At 41.3% G+C, this 18,042-nt stretch overlaps 1 long non-coding RNA gene across 2 annotated transcripts in view; it reads right to left on the bottom strand.

The window, feature by feature from the left end:
• LOC105552777 overlaps positions 1–18,042 on the bottom strand; it is a 57,336-nt gene that overhangs the window by 15,416 nt on the left and 23,878 nt on the right. For both annotated transcript variants that reach the window (XR_001008068.1, XR_001008069.1), the window contains exons 2-3: positions 10,092–10,215; positions 6,325–6,423 (exon numbers count right to left, since the gene is read on the bottom strand). This is a non-coding gene — a long non-coding RNA (uncharacterized LOC105552777). The remainder of the gene's footprint in view (positions 1–6,324; positions 6,424–10,091; positions 10,216–18,042) is intronic.

Raw genomic sequence — 18,042 nt, 5'->3', positions numbered from 1 at the left:
CACACTGCCTCCCAGACTGGAGTGCAATGGCGCAATCTCGGCTAACTGTAACCTCCGCCTCCCAGGTTCAAGCAATTCTCCTGCCTCAGCCTCCTAAGCAGCTAGAATTACAAGCATCTGCCACCACACCCAGCTAATTTTTGTATTTTTAGGAGAGAGAGGGTTTCATTATGTTGGCTAGACTGGTCTCAAACTCCTGACCTCAGGTAATCCATTAGTTTCAACAAATATTTTGTGTTTCTGAAAGTCCAAAGAGTCACGTAGCGTATTTATTGAGCACTTTCTATGTTCAGGGACCTGCTAGGTACTAGGAATAGGTAGTGGATAAGAGAGACAGCACCTCTGCTCCCCTAGAGCTTATATTCAGCTGTAGTCTCTTAGTATGATGTTAAGATGAGTTGCTTTGCTTCAATTCCTACAGAGGCCATAAACCAGGATCCTAAGAAGAGGTAAATTTGGGTAAATGAAAGAGGGGAGGCAAAAGCTTAGAGCATACAGCAGATGCTGTTTGGAGAAGGCAGGCCTGCACAGGGGCTGCTGAAAGATTCAAGAAGTAAGTGTGACATTGAGACAAGTAGGATGGGGCACTGGGAGAAATACAGCTTGAGGAGTTGAATACACATGAAATCTGAATTGAACCCAAAATAATAACAATACCCAACCCCTGGAAAGCACTGGTTATGTGGCAGGTACTATTCTCACGAATTTATGTGTGTAGTGACTCCTTAGACCCTTGCAGCAGCCCTCTGAGGCAAGGTACTGTTATTATCCCTTTTTGCAGATAAAGGAGCTGAGGCACTGAGGGTCACACAGCTGGTACATGCTGGAGTCTCGCCATGGGCCTGGGCAGTTTGTCTCTAGAGACAGTGCGCCTCACACACATGCTCTGCTGCTGTTCCCAGAGCTGAGCGACACCACTTTGGCACAGAGAAGGAAGGAAAATGGCAGAGCCAAGATCAAGCCCTCATATCTAGGTCTAAAGGAGCAAAAAAGAAAGAATAAGAAGAAGAAGAGGAAGAGGAAGAAGTAGGGGAGGGGGGAGGGGAGGGGAAGGGGAGCCAAGTCTTGCTTTGTGTGAATGCTGCTATGTCTTAGACAGGATACCCAGTGCTTTCCCTGTATTAGTATCTAAAATTCATGCTTCTGAGATACCGTCATTCTCTTTTTACAGAGGAGGCTTAGAGAGGTGAAGTATTTTGCCCAAGGTCACATAGTTCTAGTAACAGGTGAAGCCAGGATTTAGCTGATTTATGGAAAGCTTTAGATTTGGTTGCTCTCAGTCTCACCACTGGCCTAGCACTAAATAAGCATTCTCTCTCTCTCTCTCTCTCTCTCTCTCTCTCTCCCCCCCCTCCCCCCACCTTCACTCTTCCTCTCCCTCCCACTGTCTCCTCTCACACACTAAACTTAATTATTTAATGCCCGTAATATATATCTTGCGGATGACATTTTGCAGCACTGAGCTTTAAACAGTACATGTTTAAATACATTTAATCCAATGAATATTTCAAGGTAATTAATCTCCACAGGGTGAGAGAATGCTCAGGTTTCCCAGCACATCATAATACATCTGAATCAGCTGAGGAAATGATTTGCACACTCTGCAGTGGGTTGAGAAAGAAAGATTCACTTAAGGACTTTTAGATCTGACTCCCTGGTGTTAACGAGCAGAAAGGCTGCTAAAGAGAAGGATTAAGGCGCCTCCTAGTGGTTTTATTTATGCAAGGAGAGAATGTGGCTAACAACTATTGGGCAAGAGGACTACTTGTTTGAGTTGGCCGGGGTGGGAGGGTTTTGTTTTGTTTTTGTTTTTGGAGAGTACTACCCTGCAAATGTGTGCACATACACATAGGTACACACATGCATAATTCACATAATTTTTGTGTATCAAATACACATCACCATGGTACATAGCCCCTGTGTTATATATATGCTACTGTTTTATGAGTGTGGGAGTATGGTGGGATAACAGCGGGTGAGAATTTGCATGGGTGCCTACCCACATGATTTTGCCTGGACTCTCTAACCCTTCTGTGAGGTGTTGAGATGACTATATTTGTTGAAGATTTAGTTTGAGCCCATAGAACTCAATGAATGGAGTTAATTGGCCTGATTTCCAACTCATGACGTTAGTAGTAGTAATAGCTGCCATCAACTGAAGGATTATAGCTGTGGCCATATATATGTGTGTGTTTCATATGCTATATCTATATATTACTATACATAGTCATAGTTATTATAATATATAATACAGTAATTATTACTATATTACTATTATAATAATAACTATCTAGTAATATACAGATAGCTATATATACATACAAATGTATATATATAATCCCATGTGATCCTCTTGTCAATGCTGTAAGAGATTAGTGTCATTAACCCACATTACTGATGAGAAAACTGAGGCTCAGAACTTAAGCAACTTTTCCAAAGTCACACAACTTGTCAAAACCAGGCCTGCTGATTCCTGAGTCCATGTTATTAACCTTATACTGCCTTTGCATCTCATTTTACATGGCTGTGAACTTGTGCTAGCAGTATCAAATCAAATAATATTTATTATTTACCTACTAGAGGTACCTGCTAGTACCAAGACACTGTGCTTGGTACTTTTGAGGGAACACACAGACACACACACGCACAAATTATGATGCCTATCCTTAAAAATTTAATAGTTTCATTGGGTAAGATAATAAAGACTTTAAAATTTAAGTCTTTTTTGAAAAAAAAGACTTGACAGCAAAAAATATATATATATATTTAAAGTGACAGAATAACCTTAGAAGGTAGGGCATTAGACAACACTTATTTAATTGCCAAATAAATAAGAATTATCATGGGGAAGGTCAATTCAGTGGGTATTTGAACTGGGTTTTGAAAGTTGAGTGAGCCAAAGGGGCAGGTAGTGCTTTCCTGAAAGGAGGCTACTCCAGAGAGCCATGAAACATGGCGAAGTAGCCAGAAAACACTGGGCTGGGGGCCTGGAGCCCCAGAGACTCAGTCACAGGCCTGCTGAGGACATTTAGGCAAGGCATCCTTGCCTCTTTACACCTCAATCTCACCATCTGTACATTTAGGCAATTGGCCCCACTCAGAACCCCTTTGGCCTAAAATTCTACATTCCATACGTCTAGAAATTTGAACTGAGTCATAGTCCGTAAAGGACTACAGAGTGTCAGGAAGTTTTATTGGTGGTGGAGTGGCTGAGCTGTCATTTCAACCTGCTCACCATCTGGAGGAGAAAGGGGCAATACCTCTCATCCACACTCATAAACATGCTGAAGGGTTCCTTTCATGGTTAATGGCAGCACACCCTCTGGCACATGCGGAAGGACCAAAGACATGTAGTACCGTTACCTAGATGGTGGGCATGGCATTACATATCAAGATGTTTTTCCTAGCATCATGATTTGGTGCCTTCCACATATATCACTGTGTAATAGAAAAAACACAGTATCAATGGGAACCCAATCTGACAAAACAACCATTGGTGTACTTCCCCATGAATGGTTTCTCGTTCTCCACATGCACATTCTCACTTTATCTCCAGACCTTGTAAAATGCTGCTATCTCTGCTTGGAACAAACATACACACTCATATTCATGCACACACTTCTGTGCACATATACCTTTATTCATAATATTTACTGGCATTTATTAGGGGGTATGAATCCCAGATGATAGCTCAAGATCATGAGCAACATACTTTATTTATTGGTTAATACAGAACAGAGTCCATATTCTGGTAGGTGGGAAGCAAATTTGGAGTATCTCTCTGTCCTCTTGATCACATCTAGATTCTGGGGTGGAATGAGGGGGAGCTTATGTAATGTCCTTGATGTTTCCTGTCCACACTGGCTGAGAGATCCCCTGACCTATCTGTCAGGGAGCTCATTGTGGAGATGCTCCTTGTTCCCAGCTCACAAGCTTTCTTAGTGGCTTCTGCGCCCATTCCCTGGCACACAAAAATTACTCTGCCACGCCCTGCCGTGCCACCTATGGTGCCTTCTCTACTCCCTCAAACACCCCTCACAGCCAACTCCATCCCTCTCTGGGTAATTTCAGCCCTCCTGGGCCTTTGTGCAGAAAAAGGGCACATGTACCTTTAGCTGTTGGGCTCCACAAATCTATTTGGTGTTTTTCTGGTCTTTTCCCCAGGGATACATCTAAAAATTCGAAAGCAGAAGACTCCTCTGCAGGACCAGCAGTAGCTTTACTTTCCTTCCCCATCCCTTCTTTCCTTAGGAATTCTTTCTGAATTTCAGAAGTTGGAAGCTTTCAGATGGTTTCTTCGTGCAAGAGTTCAGTCCAATCAGGAGAATGCCCTGGGCAGGGTAATAATAAGGAACATACAATAAAATAACTGATCTTTGGAGGTGTCAAGATCACACAAAAGACAAAGACCGAGGAACAATTGGAGACTGTCAGAGAACAGGGAGAAATGACAACCAAATACAATGTGGTATGTTGAGTGGGATCCTGGAACAACAAAAACAAAAACAAAACAAATACATTAGTGGAGGCCAGGAGTGGTGGCTCATGCCTGTAATCCCAACAGTTTGGGAGACCGAGGCAGGCAGATCACCTGAGATCAGGAGTTTGAGACCAGCCTGGCCAACATGGCAAAACCCCGTCTCTACTAAATACACAAAAATTAGCCAGGCGTGATGGCACATGCCCGTAGCCCCAGCTACTCGGGAGGCTGAGAGAGGAGAATCACTTGAACCTGGAGGTGGAGGTTGCAGTGAGCCAAGATCACGCGACTGCACTCCAGCCTTGGTTAATTGTGTTGTACCAATGTTAATTTCCCAGTTCTGATCCTTGTTCTGTGTTTACACAAGATGTTAACAATTGGGATTGTATAGGTGAAGAATATATTAAAACTTTGTACTATTTTGCAATTTTTCAGTAGCCACATGTTCATTGCTAGTACATAGCAATAAATTGATTTTTGTATGTTCATCTTGTATCCTACAAGTCAGCTAAACTCACTTATTACAGTTTTTATGTAGATTACTTGGGATTTGCCGTATAGACTACTATGTCATTTGCAAACAGGGACAGCTTTATTTCTCCTCTCTAATATGTATGCTTTTTATTTCCTTTTCTTGCATTTTTGCTTGGGTTAAAATGCCTATCACTATGCTGAGTAAGAGTGATGAGAGTGGAGATCTTTGCCTCATTCCTGATCATAGGGGGAAAGCACATCTTGTGTCATTATTGTATTTTTCACTTCTAAAATTTCCATTTGGTTCTTCTTTATATCTTTCATTTCTTTGCTGATACTTGCTTTTTACTTTTCTAAGACTTTTAACTTTTGTTTCAAGTATGTTCATTAATGGCTCGTTGAAACACTTTTATGATGGCTGTTATAAAATCTTTGTCATATAATGCTAAAATTTCTGGCATCATGGTATTGACATCTATTGACTGTCTTTTTCATTCAGTTTTAAATCTTCCTGGTTCTTGATGTGACAGGTGATTTTCAATAGAAACCTGATCATTTCGATGAAACGATCTTTATCTTCTCTGAACCTTCTGTTTCAGCTGACTTCTTCTGACACACTGCTCCAGCAAGGTGGTAAGGGGTGGAAGGGCATCTCATTACTGCCATGAGTAGGTTCCCCACTCATCCTCTATGGACACTTGACAGGATAGGGGATTCTTTGCCACTGCTAGGTGGGATTAGAAGCTCCAACTTCCCACAAGTCCTCTCTACTGAGACTTCCCTAGCTGGGAGGAGTAGGAGTACCTCATTACTATTCCCCACATGGCCTCTGCTGATGCCATGGGGGTGGCTGGGGGAGCAGCTTTCTTACTGCTAGGCCTTCTCTAATACTACCCCCTAGGATGGTGGAGGAACACCTCATTACTGATAGTTAAGGGAAGAAGTCCAGGCTTCCCACATGGTCTCCACTGACACTGTGGAGGAGCGGGTCTCCTTATCACCCAGTGGGGATTAAGGTCCCAACTCTCTACTTGGCCTTCTCTGGCACCATCCCAGTAGGAGGGTTGGGACAGTTCATCACAGCTGAGTGAGGGTGGACATTTAAGCTCATAACTTGGTCTTTGTTGGCATAAGTGGGGTGGACCAACATTTTTTTCCTATGGTGCTTGGCTGGAGTACAGAAGTTATTACAGTTATCATCTAAAAGTTTTCTGCCTTGCTAGGCTGCCTTTTCCTGGTCCACTGGTTAATGGGAAGAGGCTTTCATTTGGGCTACTTTTGTTTGTGCCCATTGGTGTTTCTATGTTGCTGACTCCTTCAGCTCCAAGTCTGGGAAATACAGTGCAGAAAAGAAAACCGAGGGAACTCACCACTGTGTCATTATTTGGGTTCTGAAGTCCCTAGATGGTTTCTTATGGTCTTTTACACTTAGGGAGAGAAATAGGGGGAAATATGTCTACTCCATGTTCCTGGAAAAGTAAAAAACTGAAAGTAAAAAACTGATTTTACAAATTTGAAAACATCTTGAATCATTAGGAGTTCTTGAGTCTATGTCCTGAGTCCTTTCTTTTTTTTTTTTTTTCTTTTGAGACGGAGTCTCACTCTGTGGGCTGGAGTGCAGTGGCATGATGTCAGCTCACTGCAAGCTCTGCCTCCCAGTTCATGCCATTCTCCTGCCTCAGCCTCCCGAGTAGCTGGGACTACAGGTGCCCACCACCACACCTGGCTAATTTTTTGTATTTTTAGTAGGGAGGGGGTTTCACTGTGTTAGCCAGGATGGTCTCGATACCCTGACCTCGTGATCCACCTGCCTCAGCCTCCCAAAGTGCTGGGATTACAGCCGTGAGCCACCACGCCCAGCCGTGTCCTTTCTTTCCCTATCCCCACTAGACTAGAAGGGACTCCTTGTGTATCTGTTTTTACCAATACATCTTGTCCCTGGGATAATAATTATAGAATAGCACCCTAAATAAAAGGAGAGGGGGAGGGGAATGAGAGCACAAACGGTATGTGGAAATACCAGGTGCCAAAAAATTAGGTTAATATTTTTAAAAGATACCCTTATCTCAAATACATTATCTTTATATCCTTTGCAGCAATATATGAGTTAGGTGTTATTAACATTTTACACTGAAAGACTGAGGTTGCTGAAGGTGGCAAACTTCTGTATGTCAAGAAAGCATGAAGAGATGAAACCAGCTAAGTCTGTCCTTTTTATTATGTAAGCAAAGGTTTCCCAGAACCCCTCACCAGCAGACTTCTACTTACATCTCACTACTACAACAATGATGTCACATGGCCATCCCTCACTGCAAGCAAATATGGAAGAGCTAGTGAATGTTTCAAGCGGATGGCAATGAGGAGAAGGTTCAGAATGGCTGTTGGATCCACCCCTCTTCAGTTTTGCCATAATCTGTAACTATTAATAAGGAGCCTCCTTCCTAGTCAGGTTGACCCAAATCTCTGGGGAGCCTACTACATTTTTCAAGGGCATAGTCAATATGCTTTCATATTTGGAAACTTTAAAAATGAATAATATGTATAAAGAAAATTAAACTTAATATCTACTTGATGTCTGCAATTATGTGAAAGATGTAGTGTTTAATATAGGGGGCAGAATTTTTACATTTAAACAAAGGGGCATGAATTTAAACAGGTTAAAAAGCATTGTATTAAGAAGTGAGCACTGGCCAGGCGTGGTGGCTCACAACTATAATGCCAGCACTTTGGGGAGGCTGAGGTGGGCAGATCACCTGAGGTCAGGAGTTCGAGACCAACCTGACCAACATGGTGAGACCTCGTCTCTACTAAAAATACAAAAATTAGCTGGGTGTGGTGGCAGGCGCCTGTAATCCCAGCTACTTGGGAGGCTAAGGTGAGAGAATCGCTTGAACCTGGGAGGCGCAGGTTGCAGTGAGCTGAGATTGTACCACTGCACTCCAGCCTGGGCAAGAAGAGAGAAACTCTGTTTCAAAAAAAAAAGTGAGCACCGTGGGCACTATTAAGAGGCACTACCCAATACACTAAGGTTACAGGAACTCCACTGGCCACATACAAAGATAAGCTGACCACCATCTTTGTCAGCTACAACTTATCTATGGAAGAAGGCCGTGTTCTCTGGACCTGTTGAGTGTCAAGCTGCAAGGTGTCATAAATAGTTTGGTGGCCCTGTTAGTGTTAGCTGTTCTTAAAGGGACAAGGAGATCCACAGTGGTAGGGAGAGAGGAAGACATATGCTGTCAGCCACAGCCAGGGCTAAGTGCCTTGCTGGCAGCGTTTTCCTTCAGGGTTACCCAGCACACAAAGTAGCCAAGCTCAGGTAATTTTAGGAAAAGATCTTCCACTCCACATGATTGCTAATTGCCTACGAAGCAAAGCACAGTAGAAATAGCAGGCAGATATGAAACTGCAAATGTTGGTGATAACTGTATTTAACCTCTCCTAAAGGAACACTAAAGAGACTTTAATACTTTTGTGGGGGGAACCCCAATGTGTGAAAAAAGAAACAGCAATTGCTGACAGAGTCACTTTCCACCTGAAGGAACTGTGCCAAAATCAATTTCTAATAGGAGGGAAGGGTAATGAGAGTGCATTGTGGATTACAGTCACATTCTACATCTCTAAAAGCTTCTCTAGACAGACTGTAAATTACATTGACCTTAAAGAAAATGTTCACACTAAAGTCTTTGGTTTTTATGAACATTCCACCTGGATAGCATGACCTGGCTTTAGATAAAATAAGAAATAAACCAAGAAACCAACAGCCATACAGAGCCAGCAGTCAGAACTGGTTTGATGATTGATTCTGATGGTTTTCTTCCTGCCTATGTATCTAAAGAGCAAAAAGCATTATTTCCACAAATGATATCCAAACCCAAGTCCAATCTGGAATGGCTATTTGATATCCCAATCTTGCTTTGACAATTGCTAATATCAATGTGATATTTGGGGCATTAAAAACAACTTATTTTTAATGAGACACCAACTCTGGGAAACTTAAGCCTAAAAGGTATGTATCAAAAGTATATTAGCTGGGGAACAAGGCAGAGCCATGATCGTACCACAGGATATGTTTGCTCAACACAGCATCATAGGCACTACAAGCACTATAGGTATCCCTGCCTCTAAATCTTCTCCACTGCTGCTGTTGCATTTCACTGCCCTGGACATGCTCTCTATGCTACCACTCTGCTGCAAATTATCACCAGCTGACCAGCCTCTCAAGATTCAGTTCTGGCAGGAACACCTGTAAGGTGCTACTACAACAACCTATCAGGTTGTACTGAGACCACACGACCACACTTAAGCACAAGGTGCCAGGGTATGGGGAATTCTCCATACAGGAAGGGTATACTGGGCAGCCAGAACAACAAATCCATTGTAAATGAGTTTAAAAAAATAAAGGGCCACTCCTATATGATGTCAAAATTTCTAAATATATAATACTATACATGATACTATTTATTATATTCCATATACATATATATACACACACACATACATACATACATACATCCTAAAAAAAAAATGAGTGTTTTCTGGAAATCAATCAATATTTATAGACAGGGTTACCATGAGTAGGTTTGGGTCCTGTGAAGACCTTATTTTCAAGTCCTTAGCAGTAGAAGACAGGCTAAAAATCTTTGCATGGGAGTTGCACTGGGTCCTTTTCCAGACTTCCGGGCTCCAGTGATTTGTACCAGTTCCCTGCCCTCTACACCTCCACCCCATCTTCTAGTCAACTTTTTTTTGACCCTTTTTTTCAGACATTTACTTCTGACCAAGATGTTACAGGAGACACAACATAGAAAGAAGGGAAGAGAACTAACTTTTGCAGAATGTTTATTTAATGAGTATTTTAGGAGCCTACTTAGCTTAACATTATCCTTATAGGAGGTAGAGCTGTAACTTTACAACACCCATCTGGGTTTAAAGCCCAGCTCTACCAGATATTGTGGCCTTGGGCAAATTATTTAACCTTTGTGACCACCATATTTCTCATCATAAAATGAGGAGCAAGATGGCAGAATACAAGCCTCCACCTATTGTCCCACCTGCAAGGAAACCAAGTTAACAACTATATATACAAGCAAAGCACCTCCATAAGAACCACAGATCAGGTGAGCACTCATAGTACCTGGTTTTAACTTCATATCACTGAAAGAGGCACTGAAGAGGTAGAAAAAACAGTCTTGAAGCCCCAACACCACCCTTCCCTCATCCGCAGCAGTGCAGCATGGTGTGGAGAGTATTTCTGGGTGCTGGGGAGAGTGAGAGCACAGCAAGTGTGAGGCATTGATGAACTCAGTGCTGTCTGTTAGACCAGAAGGAAAAACCAGACCAAACTCAGCTTACATCCACCCATAGAGGAAGCATTTGGACTAGCCCCAGCCAGAGGGGAATCACTAATCCCCAGAGGTCAATTGCCACCATGGGCTAAAGGGCTCTGGGTCTCTAAGTAAATTTGAAAGGCTGTCTAGGCTGTAAGGACTGAACTCATAGGTGAGTGGTAGTGCTGAACTGGGCCCAGAGACAGTGGACTGGGGGGCATGTGACTACTGAGACACCAGCAGGGGTAGCTAAGAAAGTGCTGGCATCACCCCTCCCCTAACTCTGGGCTACACAACTCATGGCTCCAAAAGACAGCCCTTCCTTTGACTTGAGGAGAGGAGAGGGAAGAGTGGAGGGGATTGTGTCTCGTATCTTTGATACCACAGCAGAATAAGGCACTGGTCAGAGTCATGAGGCCCCTGTTCCAAGCCCTAGTTCCTAAATGACATTTCCAGAAAGACCCTGGGGCAGAAAATAATCTGCTGCCTTGAAGGGAAGAACCCAGTCCTGGCAGCATTGATCACATGCTAACTGAAGAGCCTTTGGGTCTTGAATAACCAGCAGTGATGCCCAGGTACTATGTTGAGGGCCTTGGGTGAGCCTCTGAAACTTGCTGGCTTCTGGTACCAGCCTGACCACAGGGGAGTAGAGCACCAAGTGGGCTCTTAGGGTCCCCAATTCAAAGACTTAACTCTTGGATGGCATTTCTGGACCCACCCTGGGCCAGAAGGGAGCCCATTGCTGTGAAGGGTGGGTCCCAGGTAAGACAGCATTCACCACAAGCTGACTGAAGAGCCCTTGGGCCTTAAGGGAACATCAGACGCAGTCTGGTAGAACTCCCCATGGCCTGTAATGGTGGTAGCTACAGGATGAAGCTTTTCTGCCTTTGTAAAGAGGAGGGAAGAGTGGGAAGGACTGCCGTCTTGTGGCTTGATGGCCAGCTCAGCCACAATACAATAGAATACCAGGTAGACTTCTAAGGATTTTGACTCTAGTCTCTGACCCCAGATGGCACCTCTAGACCCATCTGGGGCCTGGGGGAATTCACCAACCTGGACACAAGCCTGGCTGGCTTTGCTACCTGCTGATTGTAAAGCCACAAGGCCTTGAGCAAACAAAGGCAATAGCCAGGGAGTGGTTCAGCAGGCCTTGGGTGAGACCCAGTATTGTGCTGGCTTCAGGTCTGACCCAGCGAGTCATAGTGGTGGTGGCTGCAGGGGTGCATGTGTCACTCCACACCCAGCTTTAGGTGGCTCAGAACTGAAAGAGAGAGACACTGTGTGTTTGGGAAAAAGTAAGTCAAGAGAACAAGAGTCTCTGCCTGGTAATACAGAGAATTCTCCCAGATCTTGTCCAAGACCATCAAGGTGGTACCTCTATGAGTCTTCAAGAATCATAGAGTTACTGAGCATGGGGTGCCCCCTAAAGCAGATACAGCTTAGATCTCAACACCCAAGTCCTTTCAAATGTCTGAAAAATGTTCTCAACAAGTACAGGTACAAAGAAGCCCAGAGAGTTAAAACTATAATAAATACCTAACTCCTCAATGCCTAGATATCTACAAGTATAAAGATAATCCAGGAAAACATGACCTCACCAAATGAACTAAGTAAGGCACCAGGGAGCAATCCTGGAGAAACATAAATATGTTACCTTTTAGACAGAAAATTCAAAATAGCTGTGTTGAGGAAATTCAACTTCAAGATAATACAGAGATGGAATTCAGAATTCTATCAGTTGGATTTCACAAACAGATTGAAATAAAAAGAATCAAGCAGAAATTCTGGAGCTGAAAAGTGCAATTGGCACACTGAACAATGCATCAGAGTCCTTTAATAGCAGAATGAATCAGGCAGAAGAAAAAAATTAGTGAACTTAAAGACAAACTATTTGAAAATACACCATCAGAGGAGACAAAAAAAAATAAAAATAAAAAACAATGAAACATGCCTGCAGGACCTAATAAATAGCCTCAAAAGGGCAAATCTAAGAGTTATTTGTCTTAAAGAGAAGGTAGAGAAAGAGATAGGGGTAGAAAGTTTATTCAGAGGGATAACAACAGAGAACTTCCCAAACCTAGAGAAAGATATTAATATACAAGTACAAGAAGGTTATAGAACATCAAGCAGATTTAACCCAAAGAAGACTACCTCAAGTTGTTTAATAATCAAACTCCCAAGGATCAAGGATAAAGAAAGGATCTTAATAGCAGCAAGAGAAACAAAATAAATATCACACAATGGAGCTCCCATACATCTAGCAGCAGACTTCTCAGTGGAAACCTTACAGGCCAGGAGACAGTGGCATGACATACTTAAAGGGCTGAAGGAAAATAACTTTTGCCCTAGAATAATATATCTGATGAAAAACTTTTCAGACATGAAGGGGAAATAAAGATTTTCTTGGACAAACAAAAGCTGAAGGATTTCATCAATGCCAGATCTGACTTACAAGAAATGCTAAAGGGAGTACTTCAGAAAGAAGAGGATGTTAATGAGCAATATGTAATTACCTGAAGGTACAAAACTCACTGGTAATATTAAGTACATAGAAAAACACAGAATATTATAACACTGTTTAACTGTGGTACATAAACTACTCTTATCCTAAGTAGAAAGACTAAATGATTAACCAATCAAAAATAACAACTACAACAGCTTTTCAAGACAATGACAGTACAATAAGATATAAACAGCAACAACAAAAAGTTAAAAGGTGGAGGGATAAAGTTAAGGCATATGATTTTTATTAGTTTCTTTTTTGCTTGTTTGTTTATGGCAAATAGTGTTAAGTTGGTATCAGCTCAAAATAATGGTTTATAAGATAGTAGTTGCAAGTCTCATTGTAACCTCAAACCAAGAAACATATACCAAATACATAAAAAAATAAAAAGCAAGGAAGTAAAGTATATTGCCAGAGAAAATCACTAAAGGAAGATAGGAAGGAAGAAAAACAAGAGGACCACAAAACAACTGGAAAACAAATTACAAAATGACAGGAATAAGTCCTTACTCATCAATAATAAATGTAAATGGACTATATTCTCCAATTGGAAGACATAAAGTGGCTGAATGAATGAAAAAACAAGAACCACTTATCTGTTGCCTACAAGAAACACAATTCACCTATAAATATATACACAGACTGAAAATGAAAGGATGGAAAAAGATATGCCATGCTAATGAAAACCAAAGAAGAACAGAAGAGCAGAAGTAAGTAGAGCAGTAGCTATATTAATATCACACAAAATAGATTTCAAGACAAAAAGTGTAAGAAGAGACAAAGAAGGTCACTGTATAATGATAAAGAGGCCAATTCAGCAAAAGAATATAACAATACACATGTACCCAGCACTGTAGCATCCAGATATATAAAGCAAATATTATTAGAGCTAAAGAGAGAGATAGGACCCAATACAATAATAAAGTGGAGACTCGAACATCCCACTTTCAGCATTGGACAAACTTCCAGGCATAAAATCAATAAAGAAACATCAGTCTTAATATGCACTATACACCACATGGATCTAATAGATATTTACAGAAAATTATATGTAAGAGATGCAGAATGCACACTCTTTTCCTCAGCACGTAGATCATTCTCAAGGATATATCATATGTTTGTTCACAAAACAAGTCTTAAAACATTCAAGAAACAAATGAAACAATATCAAGCATCTTCTCTGACCACAATAGAATAAATAAACCTAGAAATCAATAGCTACAGGAATTTATGAAACTACACAAATATATGGTAATTAAATAGTATGCTCCTGAATAACTAGTGGGTCAATGAAGGAATTAAGGAAATTGAAAAATGGGTTGAAACAAATTATAATGGAAACACAACATATCAAAACCTATGGAATACAGAAAAAGGAGTCCTAAGATGGAAGTTTATAAGTGTCTACACCAAAAAAGAGGAAAAACATCAAAGAAACAATCTAATGACACATCTTAAAATATTAGAAAAGCAAGAACAAACCAGACCCAAAATTAGTAGAAGAAAAGAAGTAATAATAATTTCAGCAGTTTCAGGTTACAAAATCAATGTGCAAAAATTACTAGCCTTTGGGAGATGTGGGGGAAATGGTAGATAGGAAACAGGGCTAATGTGCAATTCCCACACAGACAGACAGAACAGTATGTGGAGACTCATACTGTAATCTTTTGCTCCAAGAATCACTGCAGAAACATACCAGGAAAACCAAAATAATTCACAGATCCTTTGAAAGAACTGGGACACCCCTGCAAATTCCATGAAACAGGCAAAAAACTGTGAGTGTTCAAAGTGTAGAGGGGGGCAAACCTGCCTCCAAACACATATCCCCACTGGGGAATCTGAAAATACAGATCCCAGGAGAAGGATTTAACCTTACCTAGAAATGAAATTGATTTAGGGAGCTGCACAAAATATAAAAATAGAAGTAGCAGCAGGAAGTGCCTTGAAGGCACTCCCACCAGCTTGAGCCCAGGGAAGCCGTCCCTGAGTACAACTCATATGGGCCCTTGGGAAGGCAGCCAGTGGTATTAAGGAGAGGTCACAGTGCAAAGGAAGCTCCCAACTGAAACTACTAGTGGTTTCAACTGGGCACAAATTTTCTCAAGTGGAGTCTGGGGGATGAGTGGGAGCTGCTGCAGGTACAAGTGTAGGAGCACAGGAGTTGGCAACAGGGTGGGCACATGGGGAGAGGTAAGGTCCAAAGGCCGTGCCTTCTTTCTCCGTGGGGTAGTTCACAGTCTGGGGCAAGGTCTGAGCGAGGCACCATGGGAGCAACACCAGCCCTGCCAACTGCATGGGAGCTGAGAGAGACCTTTTGTTACCAACCATCCCCCACTTCCCAGGCAAACTATTATGACACAGCAGAAGTGACAAAGAGTCCCTCTGGAACATAACCCCATTGGCCTGAGAAACACCTCACAACCCCTACAGGGGATATAACAGTTCCACCCAAGAAGAGTCTCAGCCCAGACTCACCTAATTCTGCCCCCACCTGAGGGTATTTCCCCACCTACCCTGGTAGCCAAACACAAAACATAGAAACTCTTGGGAACTTTAGGGCCCCGCCCACCACCTGAGAAACCAAAATACTTACCCTGGCCATCTTAGGGAAAGTTTAGGGAACCCTACTGCTACTACAGCTGGAACTCTCTTGAAAGCACCACCTCCTGGTTGGAGGCCAACCAACTTAGGCCATTACAGCAACTCATAACAGAATAACCATGACTCTAGGCAGGAGAATACAATACCTAATTCCACTGCCTGCAACGTCCTGGCTAACCAGAGGTCCTGAGTGTGCCCACATAACAACTTCATTGCTAGCATAACCAACATTCAAAAAATCCAGTACACTAAACATATCTACAACCACAGAGTCAGCTTCAGTTTTCTGCCACCTCTACCAGAGCAGGTACTTGTATCCACAGCTGGGAGACCTGAAGACAGATCAATCACATCACAGGACTCTTTGCAGATATCCCCCAGCACCAGCCCAGTGCCTGGTAACCCTATTGGGTGGCTAGACCCAGAAGAGCAATAACAATCACTGTAGTCCAGATCTCAGGAAGCCCCATCCCTAGGGGAATAGGAAAAGCACCACATCAAGGGATCACTCTGTGGGACAAGAGAATCTGAACAGCAGGCTTGAGTTTCAGACCTCTCCACTGAAATCGTCTACCCAAATGAGAAGGAACCAGAAAAGTAATTTGGTAATATGACAAAACAGGGTTCTATGACTTTCCCAAAAGGTCACACTAGCTCCCCAGCAATGGATCCAAACCAAGAAGTAATCTCTGAATTGCCAGATAAAGAATTCAGAAGACTGATTATTAAGCTACTCAAGGAGATAGCACAGAAAAGTGAAAGCCAACTTAAAGAGATTTTTAACAAATACAGGGTATGGATGAAAACTTCTCCAGATAAACACATATCATAAAGAAAAAACATTCACAACTTCTGGAAATGAAACACTGCACTGGAAAGTGTCAACAGTAGACTAGAACAAGTAGAAGAAAGGACTTTAGAGCTCAAAGACCAGGATTTTGAATTAACTCAATCAGACAGACACAGAAAGAAGAATTTTTAAAAATGAACAAAGTTTCCAAGAAGTTTGGGATTACATTAAAGAAGCAAACCTAAGAATGATCAGCATTCCTGAGGAAAAAGAGAAATCTAAAAGTTTGGAAAACTTATTGGAAGGAATAATTGAAGAAAAATTCCCTGACCTTGCTAGAGATATAGAAATCCAAATACAATAAGCTGAAAGAACATCTGGGAAATTCATCACAAAAAGATCATGACCTAGGCACATAGTCATCAGGTTATCTAAAGTCAAGATGAAGGAAAGACTCTTAAGAGTTGTGAGACAAAAGCATCGGATAACCTATAGAGAAAAACCAATAAGATTAACAGCAGACTTCTCAGCAGAAACCTTACAAGCCAGAAGGGACTGAAGTCCCATTTTTAGCCTCCTGAAACAAAATAATTGTCAGCCAAGGGTTTTGAATCCAGCAAAACTAAGCTTCATAAATGAAGGAGAGATAAAATCTTTTCCAGACAAACAAAGGCTGAGAGAATTCACCACTACTAAGCCAGCACTATAAGAAGTGCTAAAAGGAGTTCAAAATCTTGAAACAAAACCTTGAAATACACCAAAATAGAACCTCCTTAAAGTATAACTCTCACAGGGCCTATAAAACAATAATAGGTTAAAAAAAAAAAAAAAAAAAAAAAAAAACCAGAGTATTAAGGCAACAACTAACATGATGAATAGAACAGTACCTCACATCTCAATACCAATATTGAATGTAAGTGGCCTAAATGCTTCACTTAAAAGATGCAGAATGGCAGAATGGATAAAAATTCACTAAGTATCCGCTGCCTTCAAGAGACTCACCTAACTCATAAGGACTCACATAAACTTAAGGTAAAGGGGTGGGAAAAGATATTCCACAAATGGAAACCAAAATGGAAACCAAAAGCAAGCAGGAGTAACTATTCCTGTATCAGACAAAAGAGACTTTAAAGCAACAATGGTTATAAAAGAGACAAAGAAGGACATTATATAATGATAAAAGGACTAGTCCAACAGAAAAATATCACAATCCCAAACATATAAGCACCTAACACTGGAGCTCCCAAATTTATAAAACAATTACTACTAGACCTAAGAAATGAGATAGATGGCAATACAGTAACAGTAGAGGCCTTCAATAATCCACTGACAGCACTAGACAGGTCGTCAAGACAGAAAGTCAACAAAGAAACAATGGACTTAATCTATACCCTAGAACAAATGGACTTAAAAGATATTTACAGAACATTCTACCTAATAAGTGCAGAATATACACTCTTTTCCTCAGCACATAGAACATTAGAACATTCTCCAAGATAAGCCATGTGATAGATAGGTCACAAAACAAATCTCAATAAATTTAAGAAAATCGAAATTATATCAAGTATTCTCTTAGACCACAGTGGAATAAAATTGGAAAACTTCAAAAGCAACCCTTAAAACTATACAAATACATGGAAGTTAAATAATCTGCTCTTGAATAATCTTTAGTTCAACAATGAAATCAAGATGGAAATTAATAAGTTATTTGAGCTGAATGATAAATAGTGACATAAATTATCAAAACCTCTGGAATACAGTAAAAGCAGTGCTAACAGGAAAGTTCACAGCATCAAATGCCTACATCAAAAAGTCTGAAAGAGCACAAATAGACACTCCAAGGTCACACCTCAAGGAACTAGAG

This window comes from Mandrillus leucophaeus, unplaced genomic scaffold (genome assembly GCF_000951045.1).
Source record: "Mandrillus leucophaeus isolate KB7577 unplaced genomic scaffold, Mleu.le_1.0 Scaffold573, whole genome shotgun sequence".
Classification (NCBI taxonomy): Eukaryota; Metazoa; Chordata; class Mammalia; order Primates; family Cercopithecidae; genus Mandrillus; species Mandrillus leucophaeus.
Note: the sequence above shows the minus strand (reverse complement) of the source record. Positions and strands in the feature narration are given on the sequence as shown.